At 40.0% G+C, this 27,789-nt stretch overlaps 1 protein-coding gene across 5 annotated transcripts in view; it reads left to right on the forward strand.

The window, feature by feature from the left end:
* PDE4D (phosphodiesterase 4D) overlaps positions 1-27,789 on the forward strand; it is a 1,407,338-nt gene that overhangs the window by 205,413 nt on the left and 1,174,136 nt on the right. For all 5 annotated transcript variants that reach the window (XR_011506465.1, XM_070519632.1, XM_070519633.1 and 2 more), the window contains exon 2: positions 25,660-25,744. The gene's annotated coding sequence lies outside the window, so the exon portion shown is untranslated. The remainder of the gene's footprint in view (positions 1-25,659; positions 25,745-27,789) is intronic.

Genomic DNA, 27,789 nt, shown 5'->3' on the forward strand with positions numbered 1-27,789 from the left:
TCAGAGTTTGGTTTGGAACATTTATATTTCATTCAGATGTTCATATTTGTACTATATTCTCTTATTAGATATTAAACTTCTTGGGAAAGTATATATATTTTTACAGAGCTTTCCAGAACATGTACCATGGTCATCATTCTCATTCATAACAATCCATGCAGTAGCTGCTTATCTATGGTCTAGTAAATGGTGATATGAAAAATGGAGCAGTTCAGATACTATGTCCTCTGGTTGATGAAAATTAAAGACCCTGGCCTGATGACTTTCTTGTCAACCTCTGTTGACTGCCTGGGCTGTGCATAGTATTGTGTGCATGTCGGATATTTGATATGTACTTAGTAATATGACACGTTTTGTGTGTGTGTGTGTGTGTGTGAGGAAGATTGTCCCTGAGCTAACATCTGTGCCATCTTCTTCTATTTTGCATGTGGGATGCTGCCACAGCATGGCTGGATGAGTGATGTGTAGGTCCATGCCTGGGATTCAAACCTGCAAACCCTGGGCCGCTGAAACGAAGCACACGAACTTAACCACTATGCCACTGGGCCGGCTCCATAATATGACATTAAAAGTAAATTTATTCTGTGATAGATATAGTGGTTTGTCTTTTAACATCAGTTTGAATCTCCTACTAGTATACCCTTGGGTCCTGCAAAAACTGGAATGTTACCAAACAATCTCTCAGACATCTTTGGAGATAAGATAGTGAATGGCCATGAAGATGTTTCGTTGCTTTGTTCTCAGCATTGGTCCTCTTCCCAGGATCTGATCACTAGGTGAATGGGCATTAAGAGGCAGGGTGTGGTGGAGCAGCTATGCTGGTGAAGAACGTGGCAGGCACTGTGTGATTTGGAAGCAGACATCAGAAGCAGCAGGGTGAGCAGCTTCCTGACTGGGTGGCCTCTGGATCATAGTGATGTCATGATCCAGCTGCCTTTCTGTTAGTGTTTTTATCCCCGCTGTGGAAAGGCACCATGGTCATGGAACAGGCAGCATCCTAAGGTGGCAGGCAGCTGATCACAGAAGAGGTAGAGGTTCTTCTGGTGGCCTAGTTCTGTGGTGTGGCTTGAGAGTTATTTTTGAAGGCTCAGCTTAGATGTATTTCTTTAGGCTTCCCCAGTGATTCTCTAAGCCATTTAATTATCTGTATAAAATACTTTTGTTCTTAAAATAGCTAGGCTGGATTACCTTCTCTTTAACCTGACCATGACTAGTTTCCCATTGGGCCATAGACTTCCTCCAAAGTGTATTATTTCATGGAAACTTGTGGAAGTACCACTAGAAGTAATCACAAATATAATTATAATTGCGTCTTTTTTCAAACCCATTTCAAAATGTTTACACATACCTCATATTTTCCCTCTAACTGATGAGTTACGTTGGTGGTATCCCCAGGCCCATTAACTTCAGTTATGAAATGTCCCTTGAACTGTACTTTGAGGCACAACATAATTGAATTATTTGAGCTAGAAAAGCAAGAGCAGACAAAAGTGCAGAATCTCCACAGGAAATGTTTTGCCTCCAGGGTCCTGTCATTCAAACTAGAGATTGAAAATACCAATATTCTAGCAGATGTCTAAGGCTGCTTATTCCTGTGGGTTAAGGCATAGTGCTAATTAGAGGCCAAAGCAGTGGGTCCTGTCACCAAGTGAGCTGTTTAGTTTTATTCTCTTTTATGGCCTCAGCCTTCACTCTTTTGTCCTGCCTCCTTATACTGCCTGTCTTTGAGAAGAGAGAGAGTGGAAGAAAGGTGGGAAAAAAAATACTTTCTCAAGATGCTTTAGTGATGATGGGTCAACAGCATCATTTCCATACCTCAGGACTGTATGTTCCAGTTAGTCTCCAGGGAGGAGAGAAATGCAATCTGTGAAGTAACTGTGAGCCTTGCTAAGCTGAACAGACAGGCAATGAAGAAACTCACTACCTTGCCTTGGGAAGGAATTTGTATCATCAAGGCAAATGGCATGTATTGATTAAAATGGAATAGTGATAGGAACATTTTGAGCATACAGGAGAATTTAATTCACAGAAGAATAGGAATTTAAAAGGGCTAGAAGGATGATGTGGAGCAAAGACGGCTCAGGGAAGGAGAGAGACTACATTGCTTAAGAATTACATTCAGCTATGAATAATACAGATTCCTCTTCAAATAGTGGCTTAAATACACAAAGGTTTGATGTCTCATATTAAAAAAGCCTGGAAGTGTAGGCAGTCTGGGGCTAGCATGGCAATTCTAGAAGATCATCATGGACCCAATTTCCTTCTATTTCTGTTATCCATTTTCTGAAGACATGGTTTCCATTCTCAAGGTCAACTCAAGATCCAAGATAGATGCAGAATTCTAGAAATCACCTCCACATTCCAGCCAGCAGGAAGGGCAGATGGCCTTTTCTTCCTGGAGGCCCGTACAGTACTTCCTCTTACATCTCATTGGCCAGAATTTAGTCTCATGACCTCACGTAGCTGCAAGGGACGCTGGAAAATTTAGTCTGCTTTGCCAATCAGTGATATGCCTAGCTAAAAATTTAGGTTCTGTTACTAAGGAAGAATGAGAAAGTGGCTATTTTGTAGGCAACTTGTGATCTCTGCCACACAGACTGAGCTAGACAGAGCTTAGAGACTATGCTTTTTGTTGACTGTGGCCTTTGGGCTTGGCACAGAGGCCCTTTTCTCTACCACCACAAATGGAGTTTCTTTCCTTTAGTTTTGGGTGATCCAGGAGGCCGAGGTGGTTTCCAGAGAATACTGCCAAGAACGGATGAGCACACACACAGCTGTGTGAGATAGGCAATGGCCCCTGAGACCCTTTTATCTGCGTATTGTAGAGTTTAATCGATTGAAACAATAGCAGGTGTGTGTGGGAGTTCTTTGTCATACTGCCTGGGAACCTTGTCTGATTAATGCCCTCAGACAAATGTCTGCACCGACCGAAGCTCTGGAAAGGTTCTAAGAAGAGGAAACAGAGTAGGAATCTTTCTGAGGTGACAGTTATGGGTAAGTGTATTAAGGTGTTTTTAGAACTACAGAATCCCAAACCTGAATATAGGCCCTTTGACTACTACAAAAAGCCTAAGTTATAATGTTTTGTTTGTCCCAAACAATTTAAGAAAAAAATAGGCCAACATTTGAAAATTAGTTTATTTCATATATATTTGAATAATTAGACCATTCAGCGACACCCATTCTGCATTCCTATCTGTTGACAACCTCCTGGGGCTGAGCAGTGACTGTCCCCTTTAGATGGGGCCTGCATTTGCTGACTCCCGACCATTCACACATTTCTCATATCTTACGTCTGGTCACTTTCACTCATTTATATAACCTGCTTGGCACCGGTAGGCTTCCATGCTTGTGCCCTTGCCAAAGATGGCTCAGAAGGTAGCCAGTCTGTGGTGCAAGGAGGTTGCTGGTCTGTCTCAATCACTATCTGAGTGGGAGGTATGTGTGGAGGACTCCTGGCCTGGAGAGATGAGAAGGCATGTAAGTGAAAGCTGGGGTCCTATGAGGAAAGGAGGGTCTGAAGGCTCGTCCAGTGTGAGGACTCCAGGGATCATCTGTGGGAAGACACATAATTGCACTCTTGGGTATCTGGTATCTCAAGACTGTGACTGAATGGGCTCAAATTGAAGCCATGGTTTTCAAAGCTGGAACCAGCATGTGACTGTGGATTTAGCCAAGTTGTTCCAACACAGGTGGACTGAATTCCCGTGGTGTTTTGAAGTGATAATCGGCCAGGGTAATATTTTCAGAGTAGCGGTTCTAACAGATGGTGCTATTTGAAATCCTTCCCTACAATCTCCAGGAATGACTCTGTAACCCACTTAGGAGGTTTGTTCGAGTGCTCACAACCTAGGCCTATATTCCAACTGCTTGGCAATCTGTTCATCGACAGTGTTATCTGAATGTCTGTAGCAGACATTAAATTTAAAAAAAAAGAGATATACACAACTACTTCCCAAGCCACTCTCATCCCAACACAATACTGACACATGCATGTGCGTTTTTTGCAACCCTTAAAAACTGACTTGAAATTCACTTTGATTTTAATGTGCAAACGATGAAGAAGAAAGAACCCTTAGAAAGCTATAGGATTCAGATACTTCTTATTTATAAAAAGAGACATTGGGGTCCTTCAAGCTATGTTGGATTGAATGATTTGAGGAAACATCTTTTTCGTCATTTGAAGCTTTTATTTAGGGCCTCTGTTTACAAATTTCAGAAAGAGCCCTCTTGCCTTCTCCCAGCACAAGGAAGTCATTCGATTGGTATTTGCATCCTTGGACATTGGCTTGAAATGAAATCTTCAAGCTCTGCCTGAGATGGTAATGTCAACAGTTTAGAGTGGTGTGATTCTGGTCTCTAAATCTGCCCTACTGCTGAAAGCTGCAACTAGGAAAAAAGGAAAATAAGAGCTGTGTGCTACCTGGAGAAATGAGAGTGATCTCGATTTAATTTTCCTTAGATGTGAGGTCTGTAATTGTAAGATCTGATTTTATTTCTTGTAACTGGGAAAGCCTCAGCATTTTAGTTAGCAATAGTGATGTAAATCACATCAGTTGTATTTCAGTTCTTTGGGTTTTAATTTTTTCTTGAGTGTATTCAATTGATATAAAAACATCCAGCCAAGGGTTCCCTCAGCTTAAGGTTAATTTTTCTAGTAGTTGAAAACAGATGCATTCAGTGGCCCAAGCACAGTGCATTTGGCTACAATCTGCACATGAGAAAAGTAGCAATTTGCTTCTCACTTGGTGTTACTACTAATATTTGTCATGGCTGTATCCTAACGGATTCGACGTTTTCCCATTGTGCTGTCTCCACTTTATACCATAGTTTACCTATTTGATTCTAAATTTACTTTGTAAATTTATTTTGTAATTTTAGTTTATTAGTTTCCATGTAGTTTGGAAAACTGTTTCCTTGAAGATATCTTTTATATCTCCCTCGTAATCAATACATTTGGACTATTCCTTCTAATGGTCTCTAAGTTTGAATCTTAGCAAAATGGAATTACAGAGTCTCGCTTCAGAGAACATTTGTGTAAGGGATTTCTTTCTATTCCTTATCTAATCTTAGGGCATTGAGGCTAAGATCTGAATTTTCTAGTTTCTATATTTTTTTGTCTTTAAAAATGTATATTCAATTATAAAAGTAATACAAGTCCCTCAGAGCTTTTTTATAAAATAGAGACAAACTGGAGAAGGAAAAAAAAAAAGAAATAACAAATAACCTAGAGTTCCATGAAGGTCATCCTACTGGAAATTGAATTTTGAGCATTTAGACTTAACATTATTTCATGAGAATTTTCATCTCTAAATGTATATATAGGTATGCCATCAAGAAATGTGTCTAGGTCACTTATGGCTGTTTCTAATATTTTTTTTCTACTAAGACTAATGTTGTGTGGAATACTTTTGTGTAGAAACCATTTTTGTATTTAAGATTTTTTAAAAATTTGAATTCCAGAGGTAGATTTACTGGCTCAGGGGATATATTTTATTAAATATTCTTTTGTGGGAAGCTCATCTGTGTTTCCTGGTACCCTGCCTGGCTTTTCTTCTGTGGTAGGATGTCAGATGTGAAGTTGAGAGGAGAAACAATGGAAAAAGAAGAAGGAATGATCAGAGTCATGGCAGAGTTTTGCTACCCAGGTCTTGTTTGCTAACTGATAAGGATTTGCTGACAGAAGAGAGGACAGTTTGAAATACCTCTTCCCACATCGGTGTTTTTCCTATCGCTTCTGATGGCCAAGAGACAATAGCAAGACTTCTGAGGTTTTATTGAGACAAATCAAATTAACAAACACTTGAGAGTTTACTGTGTACTTTGCAGGGCATATGAGCATATGGCTCAGCAAAGTAGGTGGGCAGTAGTCTCGGCCCGCCCACTTAATTTGAAATGCAGTCATTAATCTCTTGGACTGACTGTGATTACTCCAAGATCAATGGAAAACAACTGAGGAGGGACCGCTGGCTCCAGATTATTGTTCTTTGGAGGTGTTGAGTCATGCTGAGTTTTTGCTCTCTGGCCTGGCACCTTGATGGCTTTTGGTCTTTCCTCTGTTCCCTTTTTTCCGATATGGCTGCTGAACTACTCTGTGCACACAGAATTATTCCCTGGGATCTTCAATTCTTGAGTTCCCTGGGGAATGATAGTGAATTAAATATGTGAAAATGCAATTTCTTATGTGTGTGTGTGAGAGTGTGTATGTGTGTGTATAAAGAGGAATTGCAGATTTTTGCTGTTAAGAAGCAGCTTCGATACTTGTGAAGGTTGAGAACCGCCACTCCATACTGTGGACTGATGGAGAGAAGGAGCGGGAAGAGATGGTGCTTTGTGTATCCCACATCTCTTGGTGTTGTGGGACCACACAGATGCATTAATTCTGCTCCAAACTCTAATGCATTTGGCTTGTCAGCAGTGGGTTTTTATTCCAGGTCTTCAAGGTGGGCTGATGCTACGAGGCTAATAGCTGGCTTCAGGAGTGTCCTTAGCTCTCTAGATTTGTGCTTTCTCATTGATTTTGGCGTCTGAGCATTTCCCTTTCTTTCTAAATTGTGTCTGCATTTAAATATTTTAAAATATTTTATCCAGCATTTTTTGTTGTTTCTCACTTAAACAAGTATTATCAATATTGTTGTGAGAAAACAGGAGTCCTTTCTGATATTACTGGAAAGAAAATATGCAATCTGTTCTCTACCCAGTAGCCAGGGTGATCTTTTAAGATATAAGTTAGATCACGTCCATCCCCTGCTTAAAACCTTCATGGCTTTTCATTGCTCTTAGGTTGAAAACAAAACTCCTTATCCTTCCCTACAGAGGTCTGCCTGATCTGGTTCCTCCTGATCTTATCTCTTAACCACGCTTTCTCCTGCTCATTGACTTCCAACCATAGTGGACTTCTCTCTGTTTCTTGAACTAGCCAAACTTATTCCTGCTGGGGGCCTTTGAGCGAGCCAGTTCCTCTGTGTGGCTGCCTTGGACATGCTGGCTCTTGGCATCATTCCGGTGATAGCTCAAATGTCCTCAGAAAGACCTTCGCTGACCACCTCAGTGAAAGTAGCATGCTTTGCCCTCGCCCAATCCCAGTCCCATCACCTGTTTGCCTGCCTGAAATCATTTTGCGCATTTGTTTGCTTGTTTACAATTCAGAATATAAGCTCCAGGGGAGCAGGGACCTCCTCTCTGTAGTTTGTGGCTTCAAGCCCTGGACTGGAACAGTGCCAAGAAGTGCATGTTTATGGGATAAATTAACGAATTACATAGTTAGTCTACATCATGTCATTCCCAAAGCTGGCGGAATACCATTATTGAAATTTTATTGATAAGGGAATCTGGGGTATGGAAAAATGAGCGGGATGCTTAATTTGCATTAAAAAAAGCAATGGTTTATTAAAACACATTAAAATCACGGGGTGTTAGAACACAAAAGGACGTTTGGGTCCTTTAGCTCAGACTGTTTTACAGTTGTGAAAACTGAGACCTTGAGATTCTGAGAGTGGTTCAGATCCAACAATTAGTGGTAGAGCTTGGGCTAGGTTATACAGCTTCTATTTCCACCTAGCGAGTGTTACTTAATATCTCACCACGAGTCATGTCTACTACCCAGTGGATTGGGCACAGCAAATGAATATTGGTGGCAATTTGCTCTCGATTTTGCAAAACCATAGGAAATGGATTGAACAAATTTTCCTGTCACTTTTTAAAGAGGCAGTGAATAGCGATACTTTAAGATATTAGAGAGTAGCATCTGAATACTTTTTAAAAAATGGTACAAAGTGAATATAGAGAGAAAATTGTAGCGTTCCTTTCTGCCTATTGCTTTGAGAATACCAACAGATGACATTCTTCTGCTTGCATTTGAATGTCACAAGTAGGATCCACATCTTCTCACATACTGTATTCTGAGTCTTTCAGCACCAAGGAGGATATTCGAGTTGAACTTCCCTTAGAAAGGGCAGTAGGAATAAAACAAACGAAAAACATGGTTCATGATTACCACGATATTGATGAAAATGGAAAAATTCATCCTGGCTAATTAACAAATCTATTACAAACTCCTGCATGTTGCAAATGGATTCTTTGTCTTTGTAGGGTTTAACAACCTGGAAGACAATGAGAAGAGAGAAAACAATCATCTTAAGTTTAAAGTTCTTAATTGAGCTAGCAGCTTTGTATTTTACTCAGTAAATACAAGCTCGACTTTTTCTTTTAAGAAAGTTTTGTTAGGAGACTATGACTATATTTCAGAAATACTTCAGTGATTTTATCATTTAAATGGAAAATTGGATTATTCTGGAAAACGGTTTGGTAATAGGTTTCAAGTATTTGAGCATATTTACTCCTCTGGCCCAGTAATTGCACTTTTAGAAATTCATCCTATCTTAGGAATCCAGCCTAGGGAAGAATCTGAAATTCAGTAAGTTTTGCAAAAAAGATGTTCACAATAATACTACTTATAATAAAAAAATGCTGGACATCACCTAGTACTCAAATATATAAGGTATAAGATAACTTGTGGCAGGCCCATTTGATGTAGTTTATGCAATTGTTTAACAAATTTAAATATTTAAAATTACTCAAATGGTAAAGGAATTGGACCCAAAACTATATGTAGTATAATCTCAACTATGTAAAAAAAAAAAAAGAACAAAAACCAAAAGACTGAAAGGAAAGAAACCAAAATATTAATAGAGGTTATCTCTAGAATGTGAAAGATTAATAATAATATAATTTTCTTCTTTCTATATTTTACTTTTTCTATAATACACCTATATTAACAATCAGAAAATCAACAGAACTTATTTTAAATCTTAGCAAATGAATATAGTGATTGACTATGTCAAAATGTGGTTGGAATTATGTATACTTCTTTACAGAAGAATATATATAGTCATATAATTTATATATATATATAATATACATATAATTTCTTTTTCTTGCTTGTATAAATAACTCCTCATATAGAAAATCTTTGGCTGGAAATGATGACAAATTAAAATTGAGTAAATGCATGTTTGTGTGTATTTAAACTATTTATCTCTCATGTGCTATTTATTTCTTGTGTTGCTTTTGCCATAAGACTGAGTTAGTTGTTGAAATCTGGAATAACTCTTGCATAAATATTTCATTAGATAGGCTAAAGGATAGAGCGCAAGAGAAATATTTTGTAGAAAGAGTACTTGGTGGAGACTCAGAAGGTAGAGACCACATGAGTTCCTCAGTGTGGTCACATAAATATCTTTGCCTAATATATCACTGATACAAGCTTCTGCTCCATAAGAGATTGGTACCTAGCTAAGGAAAGTCATGATATACTCACTTTGTAATAGTAAACTTAAGGTGCTCAGGAAAATTCATGAACCAAAACTAGTGAATGGAGAACTCTATTGTTATTGGCTTCAGTCTAAGTAGACTCCCAAGCAAAGCTCACAGTCCAGAGCAAACCCCTGGCTATGTCCTTTGTGGGAGACTGGCAGCAAGATAGTAGGTATGTGGGGGATAGCTGTTCCTCAAGTAAGGGGGGAGATAGGAGTCCCTTCATATACTTCTAACTTTCATGCTTTTATATTGCTTCATTAAGAAGTGACAATATAATGCAGCATCCAAGAGATTTGGCTTCAGAATCATCAGACCAAATTTGCCAGTTTCTAACTGTGTAATCTTGGGCAAGCTACCTCTTGATTTTCTCATCTGTAAAATGAGAATAATAATGGTCCAAAAACAAAAAAATAAATCATCTACAGTGTTTGAACCAGAGGGAATTTATTGGTTATGTAGGTGAGGGAAGAACTGAGAAGCCAAGCAGGGTCACTAAACAAGCTGAATATTAGCAATAGCTGGAAGCATCTACTAACCCTACTCTGGAGGGGCAATCTGTTGGAGACAGTGTTACTGAAGTCCAGGGGTTGAGGTCACTTGGAGGAAGCTGCATTTATGGTGAAACTGGAGGCACAGAGGAGACCCCTTTGCTGCTGGAGACTCTGTCCAAGGCACAGAGAGAGGAGAGAAATACCCTGGCTTTCCCACCCTCCATTCTTATAGCCAAACACAGCCAGAAGCCAGCTGACAGGGGAACTGGCATCAGCCCCTCTGTGATACAGAGTGGAGTGGAGGGAGGGCAAGGAATGGCTCCAAGACGGGCAAAAATCCCTACCCCAGAGAGTTGTGAGAATTACTCGAGGTATCGTGTTTACAGCATTTAGAACCGTGCCTGCAATATATGCACCCAATAAATATGCATATATGCACCCAATAAACACTACCATTGTCAGCATCATCATTGTTGGTCCCGTTTGCAGAGCTCTTTGTGAACATACTTTATATATTGGGTGTCAGGAGGTTATTTCTGATATAGCTTCCTCTTTCCTGGGTTCTGCCATGGTCAGGTTGCTAGTCATTTCCAAGTTTTCAGTATCTGGTCAGACAGAGGTGTTCCAGGTGCCTCCTTCCATCTCCTATTCCAGTCTTCCCTGTGCTGGGTTTGAGTTGAGTGACAAAACCTAGCTCATAGATGACCAGAGCTGAGCCATGGCCAGTTCCAAAGAATCTAGGCTGTTTCAAGAGCATGGTAAACGTTCATAATCCCATGGAAAGACCCTTTCCATATTAACTTTAAAATTTACTTTAAAAATAAGTGATTTTTTCATATATTCTAATCCCTTTGGGCTTGAGTTTAGCTGGGTCCTACAAAACCAAAAGAATGCATATTTGATTTGTTTGTTTGTTTTTGCCATAGCTTGACATTAAAATTAATGAATTTAAGGGAATCGAAAGTTTAACATGATGCCTTAACAGGCCCACCAGGAAGAATCACATAGCTGCTTCTTTAAAGCATGGACATAAAATAAAAACTTCCATCCAGAGAAATCATAAGGCTTTGCCAAAGAGCCCTCTTGAGTTGCTCAACTTTTGGAAACACACTATTTATTGTAGCATTTTGCTAAATCCTGGGAATTTCTCTCCTGAGAGATTTTTATCAGTACAAAAAAGTAGCAGCTTTTCTAGGACTTACAATATTGTTAGTCTTTTTCACATTGGCTTTTCAATTACACTGATTCTCGGAAAGAACATTTATCAATCTCAAAGAGTTAGGATTTATCTGATTCTCTCTAATGCTGTGTTCTTCGTGTTTCAGACCAGCTCTCAAATAAGTGATAATAAAAGATAATAGCAGCTAACAGTTTTTGAGTGCTTTCTCTACATCACTGCTCCCCACACTTTGAGTTCATTCTCTCATCTTAACGTGATGTCAGGACTTACAGTACCTCATGAGACAGGTGTCCCATTTTAAAGATTAGGAAACTGAGGCTTAGAAGTTACAAATCTTCAAATTCGCATCACCATGCTGCCAGATTCCACTCTTCATCCCTGTGTGGTAATGTTAACACATTGATGTGAATGTTAAACAATAAAGCAGAAATGGAGAGGGAAAGAAGTAAATGTAAATCAAAGTGTGTGAATACCTTGGAATTATACGTGACTAAAATGCCAAGGCAAGAAATGATCTTAAAGAGCATCTAGTTCAGCCTCCCCTTTTTACCACTCAGAAAACTGATCTCCAGGAAAAGAAACAAGCCTTTTGATAATGAGGAAGGCTAACCCTCAAGTACCAAGTCTCACTTATTCTCCTCTGCCTTCCAGGAACAGAGTTATGACAATATCCCATGCCATTCACAAACAGACGTTGAAAATGACATTGGTTCTTTACTTTATTCCAAAAAAACAGACATCTTAGGCGATGAAAACGAATATATTGCTTGCATTTGTTTTGTCTACTAGAATCAGGGAAACAGGCACCTAAGGAGAGAAGTTAAGACACATAGGATTGGGGCCAGCCCTGTGGCTGAGTGATTAAGTTCCTGTGCTCTGCTTCAGTGGCCCATGGTTTACCAGTTTGGATCTTGGGCTCCGACCTATACACCGCTCATCAGGCCATGCTGTGGCAGCATCCCACATGGAAGAGCTAGAATGACCTACAACTAGGATATACAGTTATGCACGGGGCTTTCAGGAGCAAAGGAAGGAGAAAAAGAGGAAGATTGGCAACAGATGTTAGCTCAGGGCCAATCTTCAAAAAAAATTTTTTTTTGTCATTAAATAATATGGTTTCTAGGCACCAGGTTTAGAAAAAGAAAAAAAAAAGAGCCATAGGATCCATGAGTGGCTGCTTGTTGCTCTTCTCTGCCTCTAAATTCAGGTTGATCAAATTTTGGTGTTGGCTAAAAGGCTGATGAGTCTGTGTTTGGTTAATGAGTTCACTCCAGCATACCATATTCCTTGCATTTTTCAAGCTGATGCCTAGTTCTGAGTTTCACACATCTTTGTCTGGTACTATCCTCTTCCAGGTTTGGCCTTACATCTCTTGGCTTTCTTTCTTTGAAAGAGATGGTGCTGCTTTAAAGGCAAGGTAATCACAACATGTTGGGTTGTTTTGGCAGATGCTCTGTATATGGGATTCATCTCTCAGTTTTAGTATTAACAAGGTGGCAAGGATGGAAGGTGCTGTGTTGTGAGTCTTTTGTTCTTTGAAGGCTCTTTCAGGTATTTTAACCCTGATATCTGTAGCTGAGTCACAACACCTGGGGAGTGGTGGTGGGTGACTCACGGAGGAGAGGCAGGGAATGGAAGGAGAAGTGTGATGAACCTGGAGGGAGTCACAGTGGCCATTGCTCTTCCTTACTCTTCTAGCTCCACCTTGGGGTGAGCGTGAACTGCCCACTGATAACCTTACTCTCAGACACAAAGGATACTTCAGAATCCAGGGGGTCACTTCAGGGAAAGGGAGTGACGGTGGTCACTGTGGTGTGATGGAAAACAAGAGGGCAGCAGGAGGGGCCCTGGGCTGGAGACAGCAGGCCTGGACGCCTGCCGGGGCTCTGGAATATGCCCTTGGGTAGGTCACTTGACTAAGCCCAGTTTATTCCCTTGTAATATGATAGGAGCTCAATGATCTTTGTGGCTCTAGAATTTTATGATTTTTAGTGTTCTTTGAAACATGATCATGAGTTCAGCAGAAAAAAAAGTCATTTTCCATTCGGAACAGTTTCAAGATGTTGCTGTGACTCACCAGATGGTTAGTCAGAGAGAAGGGAGAGCCTGACTTCCCCTTGGCTCTGCCTTTCTTTCACCAAACGGTGCTTCACGGTGTGCTTGTCCTGCAAATATAACAGTTCTCTGGAGAGTACCTCACATTTACTTACTAGCTGGGTGATAACACAAGTTCACAATAAAACCTCATGGAAGTGTATAAGACTGGGAAAATATTCTTTCTTCTTTCTATTACACACAGAAGAACAAAGGCTGATGTTTGTGTGTTATTCCCCTTTTGGACAACAATGGCCCTGTCCGTGTTCTTATCATTTGTTTTTGTACGTCATTGGGTTGTTCCAACACTTCTCTGAACTTTGTAACTTTTCATTATACTTCTTTCCTGGAATAGTCATTAAACTCCACTTAAATAGCCACCTTCATCTGCAAACCTTATCTGGTCAAAGCCTGAATTTGGTTGCAAATGAGGGTATCTTTGAAATACTTGTTTGCTTTTTCAAAACAATGATGTAACTGCTTTGTGAAGGGGCATAATGGGGCTGTGTTCTGTTTTCTTCCTCTTCAATAGCTCAGTCAGGAAAGGAGGCTATTATGATTTCCCGGAGTGGTGGGAGGTTCGAAGCCTCCCCATGTGCTAGTCATGGCTGAAAGGAGAAACTATTGTACAAGGTACCGTCTGGGTCTGAGATAAAATTCCCATTATAACCTCCTTAAATATTTCTGCATTCAAATGGGGTGGGGGAGACTATCCTCTCTACAAATGTAATCCTTTTTCTTCCCGAGCCAAGTGAAATATACTGTTTCTTTCCCCTAGATTAGAAAAATAAAATAATAGGCTGGTCTAGACATTCTTTTATTTGGCTTGTCAAAGGACTGATAATTCAGACTCTGTCATTTGTTTAGTTTATGCAGTGTCAGAAAAGGCACCTTAAACAGGGATTCCCTGAGCAGAGCACTGAGGGCCCAAATCCCTGTTTGGGTTTCTTGAAGAGCTCACTGGCAGCCTCAACAATGCTTTGTGCCAGTTCTTAAGAGGCCCCAAAGCCACATGCACATCAATATAATCTTTGGTGGTTTGGGCTGGTTTATAATCTGTTCTATTGAAGTTTAGTTCAAGCCCTTTAGGGTACGGATTTCCTGGAGCTGAAATAAAAACGTTCGGTTTGGAAGAGATTCGATCCTGCCAAATGAAAGTGGCACATTTCCCACTGCACATGCTGAGTTGCCTCTGAACACATCCATGCAGAACACAGACATGCTTCGGGTAGCTCATTTGTGGAAGGCCTGTGCTGAGCACAAGGGGGAATTGAAAGACAGATGACTACCGTGAAATACCTACCTTCTAAAAGCACATCCCGAGTTGGAAAGACAAGCCAAAGACACGCAAAGAATATCATTGAGTCTAAATATGACTTCCTATAAGTGAGATGGTTCAAGACCCACAGAGTTGGAGAAGAGATTTTCTTCCCAGCAGTAGCAATCAGAGTTAGAAATATCAGACAAGCCAAATTACAGAGGCTCTGGATACTAACTATGCTGAGAGAGGAGACTGACTTGGAGAGATGTAATTTTTGACTGCCCATGTTCAACCCCCTTTCCAAGTTTAGGTAGTTGTCTGTTGTATACAGCTTTGGAGAGAGGCTGTTCTTATCTGTCTCTGCCTCTGACAGCAAGGTGCTGGGTATAGTCATGTGATCCAGGCTCAGCCAATCAGGCTCTCCTGCTAGGACTGAAGCTGGAGCAAATGGGTCAATGTCAGGGGACTATTAGAATTGATTCATGGCACCTGTGGTGGTGTCCATTGGTTTTCAGTGGCAGCAGTAGCAGTATCCTAGTCGCTATTCCTGCTATAGGATGGCTCTTGTGATTCTTACTCCTTGGCATCCAGAATGCCCTGGGGGTATTTTCGTGTGCCCACTTTCCATATTTGGTGTGGTAGCCTCCCACTGATTCTGTGAACCAGCACATCCTTCCAACAGAGTTTGCTCTTTCTGCTTCAGCTAGCCAGAGTCAATTTCTGCTACAGCAAGCAAAAATTCTGACAACACATGAATGACAAGGCTTTCATCACTTGTACTGACCCACCGGTTCAGCTTACCTCGTCTTCTTTTCCCTGGGTACTTGCCCTCCTGTATCTAATTGTATTACTCCCTTCTTTGAAGGCTGAATTAAAACTTTTGAACTTTTCCCAAGTTATCAAAGATAGTCTTCTGCTTGCTATTCTCCATTTAGTGCATCTTGTAATTATCTGTTATATACTTTTTATACTGTATGTCATTTTTTTTTAAATTCATACCTCTTTTTCCACTAGCTAGTGAGTGACTTCTTTTTGTAGGGACTTTATTTTCGTCTTTGTATTCTCAGAGCCTGGCACAGATCCAATTAATATTAGATGTTTGTTTCATAAATGAACAAATCTACTTGCAGAGAAGTATGTGGTGTTAATTGCAGGCTTAAAAAGAATTAAAAAAAACCCTGGAATAGCTGTTGTAGGACATTTACTCTGATGAAAACTAGAGTGGAATAAAACGATATATAAAATGTGTGAGGTCCATCTGAGATGGAGTAGTATACATTTATTTTCAACTTTTTAAAGTCAGGCTTATTTACTACAGTAAAATTCACTCCTTTAATTGTATAGTTCTATAAATTTTGATGAATGCATAGTCATGTAAACACCACCAGAATCAAGATATTAGAACAGTTTGATCACTCCCCAGATTCCTTTGTGCCCCTTTGTAGCCAACATTTCTCTACATTCCCAGCTCCTGGGAAGCACTCATCTATGAATTTATATTTTAAGCAGCATAGTTCCACAACTTTCTAGAACAACGTTTTATTCCCTTGAAAGGAGAAAATAATTAGATAGTGGATATTTACCTAGATATAGAGTATACAGAATTAGCAAATTAAAATAGCACATACTTATACTAAAAATTATTCATTGCCTATATGAAAGTCTAATTTAACTGGGCATCTTGCATTTTATCCAGAAACCCTATCTTGGATGGGTGTGGTCACTGTGGGAACTGTTAAAGTTGAGTTTAATTGTGAAATTAGCAGGCAGAAGAGGAAATAAAGGGAAAGAAAATGCAAGCAAAAGAGGTCATGGATCACCAGTGACATCAACCCACCAGTGAGACACTGGGACAACTTAAAGGGGGTGAGAGAATGAGATTTTTGTATGAACAAGAAATTTACTTGCTTGTACGTGAATGATATATGCAAGATTACTTTGAAGACCAAGATTCTTGGTGTTCCAATTTGTAAACCAATGTAAGATTCTATCAAGGCAGCTTGCTACCAAGCTGTGCTGCGGAGAAGTGCAACTCAGGAAGTCATTAGGCACTCTGAAGAAGGTGAAATGGGAAATAGTCAAATATATGCTAGAGTTCCACCCCTAAGAAAATGACCTTTTCCTGAGCTATCCAAGAGAGTTCAGTGCTTGCTGTTTCTCAGGATGGCCATGCAGCAAAAACAGACTTGTAGTAAAATAGTCTCCTGTTTTGAGTTGATAGTAATTAAAATGACTGGCCTCTATGTATTTTTACATATTGAAACAGAGGGCTTGCTAAGCAAAGCCAAAGAAAGAATGTTTCGAGTAGGTTCTTCTTACTCTATGTTAAAGAATAAACTATTTAAAAAGACTTTTGGCAAGTCCATTGTTTATACTCAGATGGGTCTTATCTTTCTGCTTTGAAGCAAGCTTGGCAGGACAGTTACTTGGAAAGAATGTGTTAGTGTTTGATCTGAGTGGTGGCACCTCGTGCCTGCACTTCTGCATTCTTTACCTCCCCCAAGCTAAGCTGCCTTGCGTGGTCATCTCCAGCCTCGGAGCTCTGCCTGAGTGCCTATGCTGCTAAACTGGTTGATGCGAAAGGCATGATAGTTAGAAATGATTTAACATGTTAATACTACTAATTAATAATTTACAAATAGCATCTTTGGCTCCTAGGTTTGAAGAAGATGTTTATGAGGAGCAAGGACAGGAGGTGATTTGGGGTAGGCATCTTTGATTTCCCGTTGCATTAAGGTGGCTGTCTACTCACGCTCACAGAACAGGGCCTTGGTGTGTCTTGCTCTGGAAAGCTGGGACTAGAAGCATCCTTGGAGATCACCTCGTTTGCTGGTTTTAAAACTTTTATTTCATTGTGAATGGAATTCATTTTTAAAGTTATGTGGAATGCACAAATATAAAGCAGACAGAAGCAGAACAGCTCTGATAGCAACAGGGGTAAAGGGTCCAGAGTCCCATTAATTTCTCCTTTTCCTTCTGTGCTTACTTGGGAAGCATCAGAATCGCTGAGAATTGAAGCAGGGAAAGTCACAGGCATGTTTGCAAGAGAACCAGATTCCTGCCCTTCAGAGTTTTTTCTACCACCCCAGCTCATTTGGCTCAGTAGCTCTCTGGGGCAGTGGCTTGGGTGTCCTGGGCGTGTGCCTCCTAAACAGGAATCCACAGTGGGACAGAGATCAAGAACTCTGCAAATGGGGACAGAGAGGACATGTCTTTTATAAGCCTGGTGACAGGGCTTGGCATAGAGTCAGAGCAGGAGATGACTCAGAAATCTCAATGCTTAAAGACGTTACTCTGTGGTTGCTGAGATGCCTACAATGAACTTTGCCTAAAGTCTGTAATGTAATTTACATTAACTATTCTATCCACCCCCCAAACACAAGCTGAAAAAAATGAGCAAGTTAATGTTATTAGCTTCTTCAATTGGAAGATGATAACTATTAGGTGGGTCCAAAGGGAACTGGGCTGGGGTGGGTTGTTATCAGGTTAGAAACAGTTATCAACAGGGCACTATTAATCAACTGGGAGTGGATATGTGGTATCAGAATTTGCCTTTTGATGATGGATGCAGGACACGTTTATATAACTAAGTCTTCAAGAAGATAAAATTGGCAAGACATTCAGACAACAGAAAAATTCAAAATGATTTTACCATTAGTCTGTACTTGGGGAAGGAAAAGCACATGGACGAATTCATATTGGGAAGGAAGGACTACATCCAGTTATAGCAGCAGAGGCTATGTCGGTTGATGATATGAGTGTGAGTCAGTGACTTGATACCATGTCTAGAACAGAAAGAGTGACCTTGGGGGCATAACTCTCCTACTCGTAAAAGTCATGAGGAAATCTTATCTAGATTTGATATTGGCCCATTCTATATTTCCATAAGTTCTTCTCTCTTTTCTCTCCTCTCTCCTTACCTTCTCTCTTCTCTTCTCCATCATAGGTTATTGGTTCCAGCTAGACAATTCCCATCAAATCCTGCTCTTGCCTACTTCAGTGTTTTTTTTTTTTTTTTTTTGATGGAAATGCTCTTCATCCTCTACTCTGTCTATCCCAGGGTTCTTTACCTGGAGGGTGAAGATAAAATTAAAGTCATCAATGAAACTGGATGGGGAAAGTTATATCATTATTGTTGCTAGTGTCTAACTGGAACTTAGCATTTTCTTCAATTATCAATATAGGCAATAAACCACAGGAGTATTAGCAGTACCTGTGTGTGGCTATGTCATTAATTGGAATCACAGTATTCTCATATCACATTACAGTTACAGATATCTCTGTGTATCGTTTATGCTTGTCATTATGTTGAAATTATGGTAGTTTATTTGACCAGCTACTAGATCTTGTTATCTAATGCATTAATATAGAAGCATATATATTACTAGGTCACAAATTTGTTTTAAAAATATTTTATATACAGTCAGTTCTGCTATATTGCAATATACATGTTCCTAAAAATCACCCTGCCTTGCAAAATTGTACAATAAAACTCACAGAGTTCATGGGCAACATGGAGTTTGGGGTATAACACTAAAAAATTTTGCCAATTACACATCAAAAAAAGATAGGAACCTAATAAAAACGGTGGCACAGTTACACACACTTGTATGTTAAATGGTTAAAAAAATACATAAATTCACACCTGCTGGAATAAATATGGTACATCATTCTGAAAAAGAACTGAAGTGTGCTTGTGGAAATGCATGAGGCTTGTGAGTTATTGTGAAGTGGGGTTATTTGAACTTAGATGGAAAGTTGTAAAATCAGATGTGAATGGAAGCAACTGACAACACACACGGTGAACTGAGGAAGCTGGTAGAAGTTAGAGGCGCGCATGCCTGTGCATTTTGTGAATTCCTATGCGGCTGGGTTCAATGGGTGCTGATTTTGAAACACCTAGGGTTTCGTGTGGGTGGAATGGTGTATAAGCAAACATGAAATCTGTGTTATGCCCAAATTTTTCCCTAATATATGAGTTGCAGTGGAACAAATTTACATTTTCAAAAGAAGCATTATGGCAGAAATGGCTACAATTGATTTCTTCTGTGATCCAATGTATTTTATTTTACATATTTTAAAATGTTGTGAGAAGGTCTTAGAATTCAAGCTTGCTTTTAAAAGACCCAGCACACAAAAACAGTCAGGAAGCCCAGCTCTGACAGACCCTATCCCCTTACCTATCTCAAATACCTACAGCTCCTCTACGGAGCCCCTCCCATTCCCAGCGCTGCTCTCCCCCTGCCAATCTACAGTCATTTCTCGAACAGTAGTGCTTATGGCACTTGTTTCAACCACTCGTTCGGAACTTAATTACAGTCTGTTCTATATTGTTATTCATATTTTTTATGTTTTCTCCTCTCATAACTATATTCTAAGCTTCTTAAAGATAGAGACCGTATTCTTTCTGTTCTTTTCATTCATTTGTTTCAGAAATTTATTCTGTAAGTTCCCATTGAGTGAATTACCAAAATAACATTATTCAGACAAGGAAAGTAAAGGAAAGCAGGAACGGTAATAATTAGTCGTTCAGTATTTTTAATTGTTAATGAGGGCAGAGTGGTTGGGGGGCTGAGCACCATCGTCTTCTAAGTGCTAAGGAGAGAAGCAAACAGATGGAAGGGCAGTGTTCATTATGCTAAGAATATTAGGAATTCTTGGCAAGAGTTTTAACTTAGAAGGGCTCCCAGAGAGACTGATGGACTCTTGCCGTCAAGTCCTTTTCATCTAGAATAGACTTTCCTTTGTTTGTTTGGTTGAAAACATTGCCATGTTTAAAGGTAGCAGAGAGAAAGTAGATGCTTCTGGCATTTTAGATTTTTAAATAATACTTTACTCAAGCCACACATTAGTAAGTCAGCCACAGAGTTGCAAGCCATTTTTGGATCCTTCTGAGCCTCCACGTAGGCTTGTTCAGTGTCCTTATGTTAGGGTGACAAGGTTTGGAGCTAAAACCAGGAAGGAGCCAACACTGCGCCAGAAGCCTCTCCAGACCCACCGTGCTAGTTTTGAACCGAGGCATTTTCTGTCCACAGCCATCTGCAGTGTGAATGGGCCGCAGATGTACATCAAGTGAGTGGGTGAAATAACATTTGGAGGGAAATGATGACAGTTTTATGGCATTAGTCCTTGGAGCCCCAGGTGCACTTATTCATCTTTCATATATTTTAAGCTTTCAGCCTTGGGGATATTTCAGCAGGTTAGCATCTGTATTTTAAAGATGAGCCCTGCAGTGAATCAGCGAGGAGAGCGAGTCATACGTGGAAATGGGAGAAGAGATGAGAGGATCCTTATTGAGAGATCAGTGTAATAATGCAACCAAGAAGAAGTCATGGCTTTCTGTCTTTTGTTTTGACCATCCAGCCCACTGAACTTACTGCCCCAGCCCTAGAACCTTGGCTTGGGCGGGTTGCCCCAAGCTTTGCATACGCCCCTAGAATGTCGTTCTGTGTCAGAATTACCCGGACAACAGGTTACCCTGATGCAGAGCCTGGGTTATAATTTCTGAGCTCGGAGTATCCTACCCCTTGACTTTTGTGTGAGGATTTTTACTCTTCTCCTTCTGACTGTTTAATGAATCATATGTCTCCTTGACAGAGTGAGGATTCTTGTGTGTAAGTGAGTCAGGGCTGTATCTATATATGACCACTGAATTGGCTGTTTAAAAATTTGTTGTTGTTGTTAATTTGAATAAATATATTTTAGACAGTGATGTGGCCATAAAGATAACTAATAATCTACAGCCTTTGGATGATGTTGATTTTTTTCTTGTAATTTTGTGGGTATCATTTCTTGGACTTAGTCTTAGATTTCTAAAACTTTTCCCACCTCTAAAATTGTCATTATACAAAGTATGATTAACAGTAGTTAAAATATTTGTTTAAATCCACCTACTGACTAACAGCAACCATAGTGAATGCAGTTTAGGTTAGATTTTATTTATTTTATCCAAAGAACGTTGTGGGATATACAGAGCAATGAGCAAGTACCTCAAGACCTTGAACTTGTGAGAGATTCAGAGTGAGTTTCAAACATGAAAAGGAAGGAACATGAGTAGCACTCCTATAAAATAGCTATAGGAGTGGGGTAGCTTAGGGAGGCAGACTGTTGTAGAAACACAGCGAGTAAAATAGTCTGGTTGAAAGACTGTTCCTTAAAAAATCTTATACTCCTGTAGCATTTACTTCCAAATTGCACTGCTCTTAGACTTCGGCAAGAAGTTCCTCTGCCTGACCTAGCACATTAGAGAACCCCAATTTGGCCCCCCTCTGGCCATGCCATTGCCCATTGGGTAAAGATTCTGTGGGGCCAAGGAATCACACCTTTCCCTTTTATAAATTATGGTCAGGGCATCTGGGCCTTGGAATTTCCTGCCCAAATGGTCCTAAGCCAAGACATGGGTCTGTCCTTTGGAGGACAGGTTGCATTCCACACAGGGAGCAGCCCAGGGGAAGCTGTGTGCAGGAACAGGGAATGTGGATGGCTGCCAAGCTGGGGCGTCCATACTGTGTTCAGATATGTGCAAATCCCAGTGAGGGAGTGAGCTGGTGCAAAGAGAATGGGGGTGAGCTCGAACCTGGGGGGGTCAGCTCTTTCTGAACCACTAGATTCTGGTGTAGAACCTTTTCTAGGTGCTTTGCACTCATGATCTCATTCAGACCTGCAGAATACTTCAGACTAGTGTTTTATCACCACACCATGGGAGTGAGGCCGAGGGGAGTTAAGTAACTAACACAAGGTCACTGAATTAGTGAGAAGTTGAAACTTAAACCTCAGGTAATTGAGTTCCAAAGAGCATGTTTGTTTTCACTTTGTTAGGTCGCCTGTTATCAGTATCTTTGCTTTTAACACCTTCTAGGTTCTCCCTGGAACCTTGGCACACAATGACATGCAATAAAGATTTGTTGAGTAACTAAGACTATTGAACAAACTATTTTTTTACCCTTACCTTTGATGCGATATAGAATATAATTATGGTGTAAATGAGAAATTCCATGTAAAATGTGGCGAAGGGGACATGTCACTCCTGATCCATCTACACTATTAAGTGTGTTGATCTCGCCAGACACTGGCTGTGTTGCTTACTGGGATCCCCTCTGCACTAGTCAGGCCTGTAAATTGCTGCAAATTTTTTAGCCGGTGTGGACTCAAATGTCCCAGGAAGTACTTTTATTCAGAGAAAAATATTAACAGACACCAGGTATGTTGCTGTTCTTTTCTTTTTTCCTTGAAAGGAGATGAACTCTGAGTGTTAAGGTGATTCATGGGGAGTTGTCAGAATGCCGGCCTCCCACAGGTTGACTGGGGACCTCTGCTGGCATGGCCCCATTCTTGGCTTTCCTGTGCTGTGATTGTTCCACCTGTGTTACCAGCTCCTTCTGCAACATTCAGCTGTGCTGTCCCTTGGCTTTGTCTTTCCTTGTGCTCCTTCCCACTTATCTGAGATGCCAAGACCATTCCCTGCTGTTGGAAGAAAGCCCTGGAACCCTTTTCTAACTTCTGCTATAGACTAGTTTTGGTATTTTCCCCATGTGTTCCCATCTGCACACTTAATTGTTTTGGTTGATTTATTGGTCTTCCTTGCTAGATGATAGCCCTGTTTGAGGGCGGGTGTTGTGTCTTTCTTGTTCACCATTGTATCGACACATCTAGCACAGTACCTTGCACACAGAAGGGACTTAAGAAGTATTTTTACAATGACTGAATGAACTGCCATTATAATTGAGTCACTAAATACTTTTTCAAAGAAGCTCTAGCATTAGGTATCAGACCAAGGATTTCTTTCACAGAAACCTTATAGTCTCCTCTACAGCAGAATTGCATCTGCCTACTTGGAGGCTCACCTGGAGTGTGGTCCCTGTGTACCCTCTTAGAGTGATAGGCCATTGCTAGGACCACGTCCCTTTCTCCCTCGGAGAGTCTGCAGAACTGACTCTTCTCAGAAAGTGACTAATACCTCAGCAAAACTCAGAAAGTTTCTATCTACTTTATCTGGGTGCAGACAACTGTACCCCTGTTGTGTCACCTCCTGCGTCCATTTACTCAGTCACTGTGCAGAAGAGGGTCAAATTGCCCATGTCTCTCAGTGACGAGGACTAAATATCCTGCCAGGTGAATTGTTTCCTAAAACCAGAGCTCTGAATCCTAATACCCACTAAGCAAGGTTGAGCTTTTGTGCAAGATGGTGGTGACCATTGCTTGAGTTCAGAAAAAAAGACCATTATGATGATGATATCACGAACATTTATTCATCCTTTTTTAAAAAAAATTCTATTTATATAAGCTATTATGTTTAACGGAAATATAGAAAAATATGGAAATTTTTTTTCGGCGTGGTGAATTTTCATATGGTGAACACATGACTGTAATTTCCATCCAGATCAAGAAATTGAACATTATGAGCACCCCAGAGATCTTCCTTATACCTCCTTCTATCTACTATTCCTAAAATGGTAATATTATCTATCCAATTTTTGAATTTTTGCAAATGCAATAATTCATTATGCATTCTTTTTTGACTGAGTGAATTCAGTCAACATTGTAATATTCGTCTATATTGTTGCATGTTACAGTAGTTTGTTCTTTTTCATTTCTGTGTAGTATTTCACTATATATTTTATATTACCACAGTTTATGTATTCATTCTACTGTTGATGGACATCTGGGTTATTTTCAGTTTGGAGCTGTTACAAATAATGCTGCTATATATGTATTTGTTGTAGGTTTTTGGCTCACATGTGTACAATTCTGTTGGGCCTATACCAGGGACTAAAATAGTTGGGACATAGGTATGCGTATGTTCAGCTTTAGCAGATTCTTTCAAACACTTTTCCTTGTGTCGATTGTCTAAGCATGGGGCAAAGAAGACATGCTAACTCTCAGACTTTCCAGGGAGATAGGAAGCTTCTAGAAAAGATCTCTCTAAGATACAGTTGTTTGGCCCATATGATTTGGTTTGATGTTAATACAATCTAAGCTTGAACAACTTTAAAAATGACCTAAGCCTGTAGTTGTAAAGATAGAAGCAGAAGTGCAGTGTAGTTGATGGCAGAATAATCTAATAGCTGTTAATGGCTAAGAAATACCTATGAGTTATTTGATCAATTGAGTCTGCATCAATGAGCAAACAGCTGTCTATGGGCAGTCTTCTTGCTTAAGAGAATGACAGTCATACATATTAGTGCTAAATGGGATGGTAATGAAATATTCAAAAGTCGTAAAAAACATGTACAAGATGGAATATTTCAGGATGCAATGGGGTCACGTGATTGGCTATTCCTCCTTATTTAATTCTTTAAGTTTTCTGGTGGTGTAGGAGTGCAATTTTCTGAATGTAGCTGATCAAATTTTAGGAAAAACTTAAGTGGCTAAATTAAAGTTTCCAGTCTTATCTCTGATTTTAGGCAAGTCTCTACTCTTATCTTCACTTTTATCTTTAAAGTAGAGGCAGAGGCACTTATTAGAATGGTTAAATAAAAAATAATGTCAACACCAAATACTGGCAAGGATGGAGAGACTGGATCACTCATATGTGGCTAGTGGAAATGTAAAACGGCATAGCCACTCTGGAAAAAACTGGATAGTTTCTTAAAAGGCTAAACATGTAACTGCCAAACCACCCAGCAAATGCACTCCTGGGCATTTATCCTATAGAAGTGAAGACGTCTATGTTCACACAAAAACCTGTATGTGGATATTTATAGCAGCGTTATTCATAATTGTGTAACAACTGGAAACAATCCAGATATCCTTCAATGAGTGAATGGTTAAACAAACTGTGGTACATCCATAACATGGAATATGATTCAGCAATAAAAAAGGAATGAACTATTGACACACGCTGCAACCCAGATAAATTTCCAGAGAATTAAGCTAAGTAAAAAAGTATAATCCCAAAGAGTTATATATTATATGATTCAATTTGTACAGCGTTGTTGAAATGACAAAATTATGAAATGAAAAACAGATCAGTGTGGATTAGTAGTTGGCAGGGGTTAAGGAGGGGGAAGGGCAGGAAAGACCTGGGTGTGGCTATAAAAGAGCAACATGGGAGATCACCGTGGGGATGAACTGTTTTGCATCTTGACCATCAATGTCAACATCCTGGTTACGATATTGTTACCATTGGGAAAAACTGGGTAAAGGTCAACAGGATCTGTCTGTATTATTTCTTATAATTGTATGTGAAACTACAATTACCTCAAAATAAAAAAGAAATTAATTCAAGAAAAAGAGAATCAGGCAGTGCTGTATACAATTTCTCTTAGGTCAATTCTCCTTTTCATAATTACCAATTCGTGTCTTAAATCTTGCAGATCGTTACCAGAAGAAAGCCACTGTTTCCTGCCGCCCATTAAGGACAACATTAATCACTGAAATAGTCATCTATTAAAAGTTCAGGTATTCTTTGTTCATGTCAAATTTCAGGGAGTCGTTAGTTCGTATTCTTTGACCTGCAGAGATACCCACAGATCAGGTAGGAATCTTGGATCTTTAGAAGCAGTATTACTAAACTGCAGCTAAATAAATGGAAGGAGGGCGGAGGTTTTTTCCCCCCATAATTACTTTTCCTCTGGCCCCAAAGAACCTACCTGACTAGTCATTAAGGTCTAAGCAGTTTCCCATTGTTCAGTTTCCATTTGGCTTGGGTGGTCCAGGGATGAGCTTAGGGAACAGTAGAGGTGATATAATGAATCTCAGCAAGAATAAAATGATTGGGACTTTTTGTGTGCTTCTTTTTACGGCTTAGAATGTAATATTCACTCCCTAGTTCTATGATTCGCCCCGATGCCATGCTTTTTGTAATGCTACAATGGTTATATCCTGGGGAGCCTCACCATATTTTTTCTTTTTCCCTCCATGCCGTTATGCGTGGGATCTTCCAGCTGATGAGTCATCATCTCTGGGTTTTCTTGTCTGAACAAGGTCTCTTTAGGGACTGTTTTCCTGAGTGCTGTGGTTGAACATACTTAGTTTTCCTTTGTTTTTGTGTACATTATTTTAACCTTCCAGTTGACCTCAAGTTCGACGTTGTCTTTGCCGATGCCTCTAGTTGCCAGCTCTTTGGAGACATTTTAAACTTTTCTGTTACAGCTGCTGGTATTGAGAGGTAGCCTGGCATTAGAGTGTCTCTTTAAAGAGCAGGGCTCTTTGTTTGGTGTGCAAGTCAAAGTCTCATTGTTACTTTGCTATAAAGCATTTTTGGGGAAGGTGTGAGGTAAAATAACTTCCGTTAACTATTGACATGTTTGATATGTCAGGTGAGCTAAGTGAGATGTGTTTCGTGACACTCTACCCTAATTATTCTTTAACAAGAAACTTATACTGTAAGGATAGGGAACAGGAGAGCAGGGGAAAAGAGAGAACATGAAATAACATTCTTCTGAGTGGTCATCAGGTGCCGTGTCCTTTATGCACATTATCTTATTGAATCCCCAGCACCTTTAGTGGATGCCTCTTACATCCATTTTCCAGATCAAGTAACAAGCTCAGGTGCCCATGGCAGCAGGTAGTGAGTGACAGAACCAGACTGCAAACCCAAGTTGGCCTCATCTGAAACTCAAATGTCTTTGATACTAAAAAATCGTGATTTAGAGGTATATATATTTTTGTAATAAAAAGGGCTTTGGGTCATAGTAAAGATCTTTAATCCTAATGGCAAAGTAAAATTATTGAAGATATATGAGTGACAGATTTATGATTTATACAGCTCTTTTTAGCTCGATGTAAACATGATATGACAGAGCTTGGACTGAAGTAGTGGTGTGAAGATGGGGAGAAGTGGATAGGTTTCAGAAGTAGTTAGGAGGCAAAATGGACAGAAATCAGTAACAGATTGAATATGGGGTCAGGAGAAGAAAAGTAAGTTTCTGCCATTGGCTAGGTGGTGGCACCGCTCAGTGGGATAGGAACACTGGACGCAGATCAGATTTGGGGGTAGATTTCAAGTTCAATTTGGAACATGTCAGGTTTGGGGTGACTTTGAGAGAGATAAGTAGAAATATCAAGTTGATATTTAAATCTGTTTATCTGGAGCCAAGAGGAGAGATCTGGACTGGAGATATACCTTTGTGTATCATAGGACGCAGGTGGTAAAGGACATCATGGCCATGAGCGCCATTGCCTAGAGAGATACTAAGGAGTGGTAGGAACAGAGAGCCTAGAACCATGCCTTTAGGAACTTCATTTCATGGCTGTGTGAAGGAAGACCAACCTACAAAGGAGATAGAAGAAAGTCAGAAAAGACAGGAGGAAAACCACTGGAATCATGAAAACAAAGAGAAGGTGCACTTTGATAAACAAAGAATGACCAGCAATATCACACGCTGCTCAAATACCGTGGGTTTGCATAAGTCCTTTAGAGTTATTGACATGGAGGCCATTGGTGACCTTAGCAAGAGCTGTTTTTGTGGAGGGATGAGGAAGAAGATGGGTTAGAGCAGGGT

This window comes from Equus asinus, chromosome 10, assembly GCF_041296235.1.
Source record: "Equus asinus isolate D_3611 breed Donkey chromosome 10, EquAss-T2T_v2, whole genome shotgun sequence".
NCBI lineage: Eukaryota > Metazoa > Chordata > Mammalia > Perissodactyla > Equidae > Equus > Equus asinus.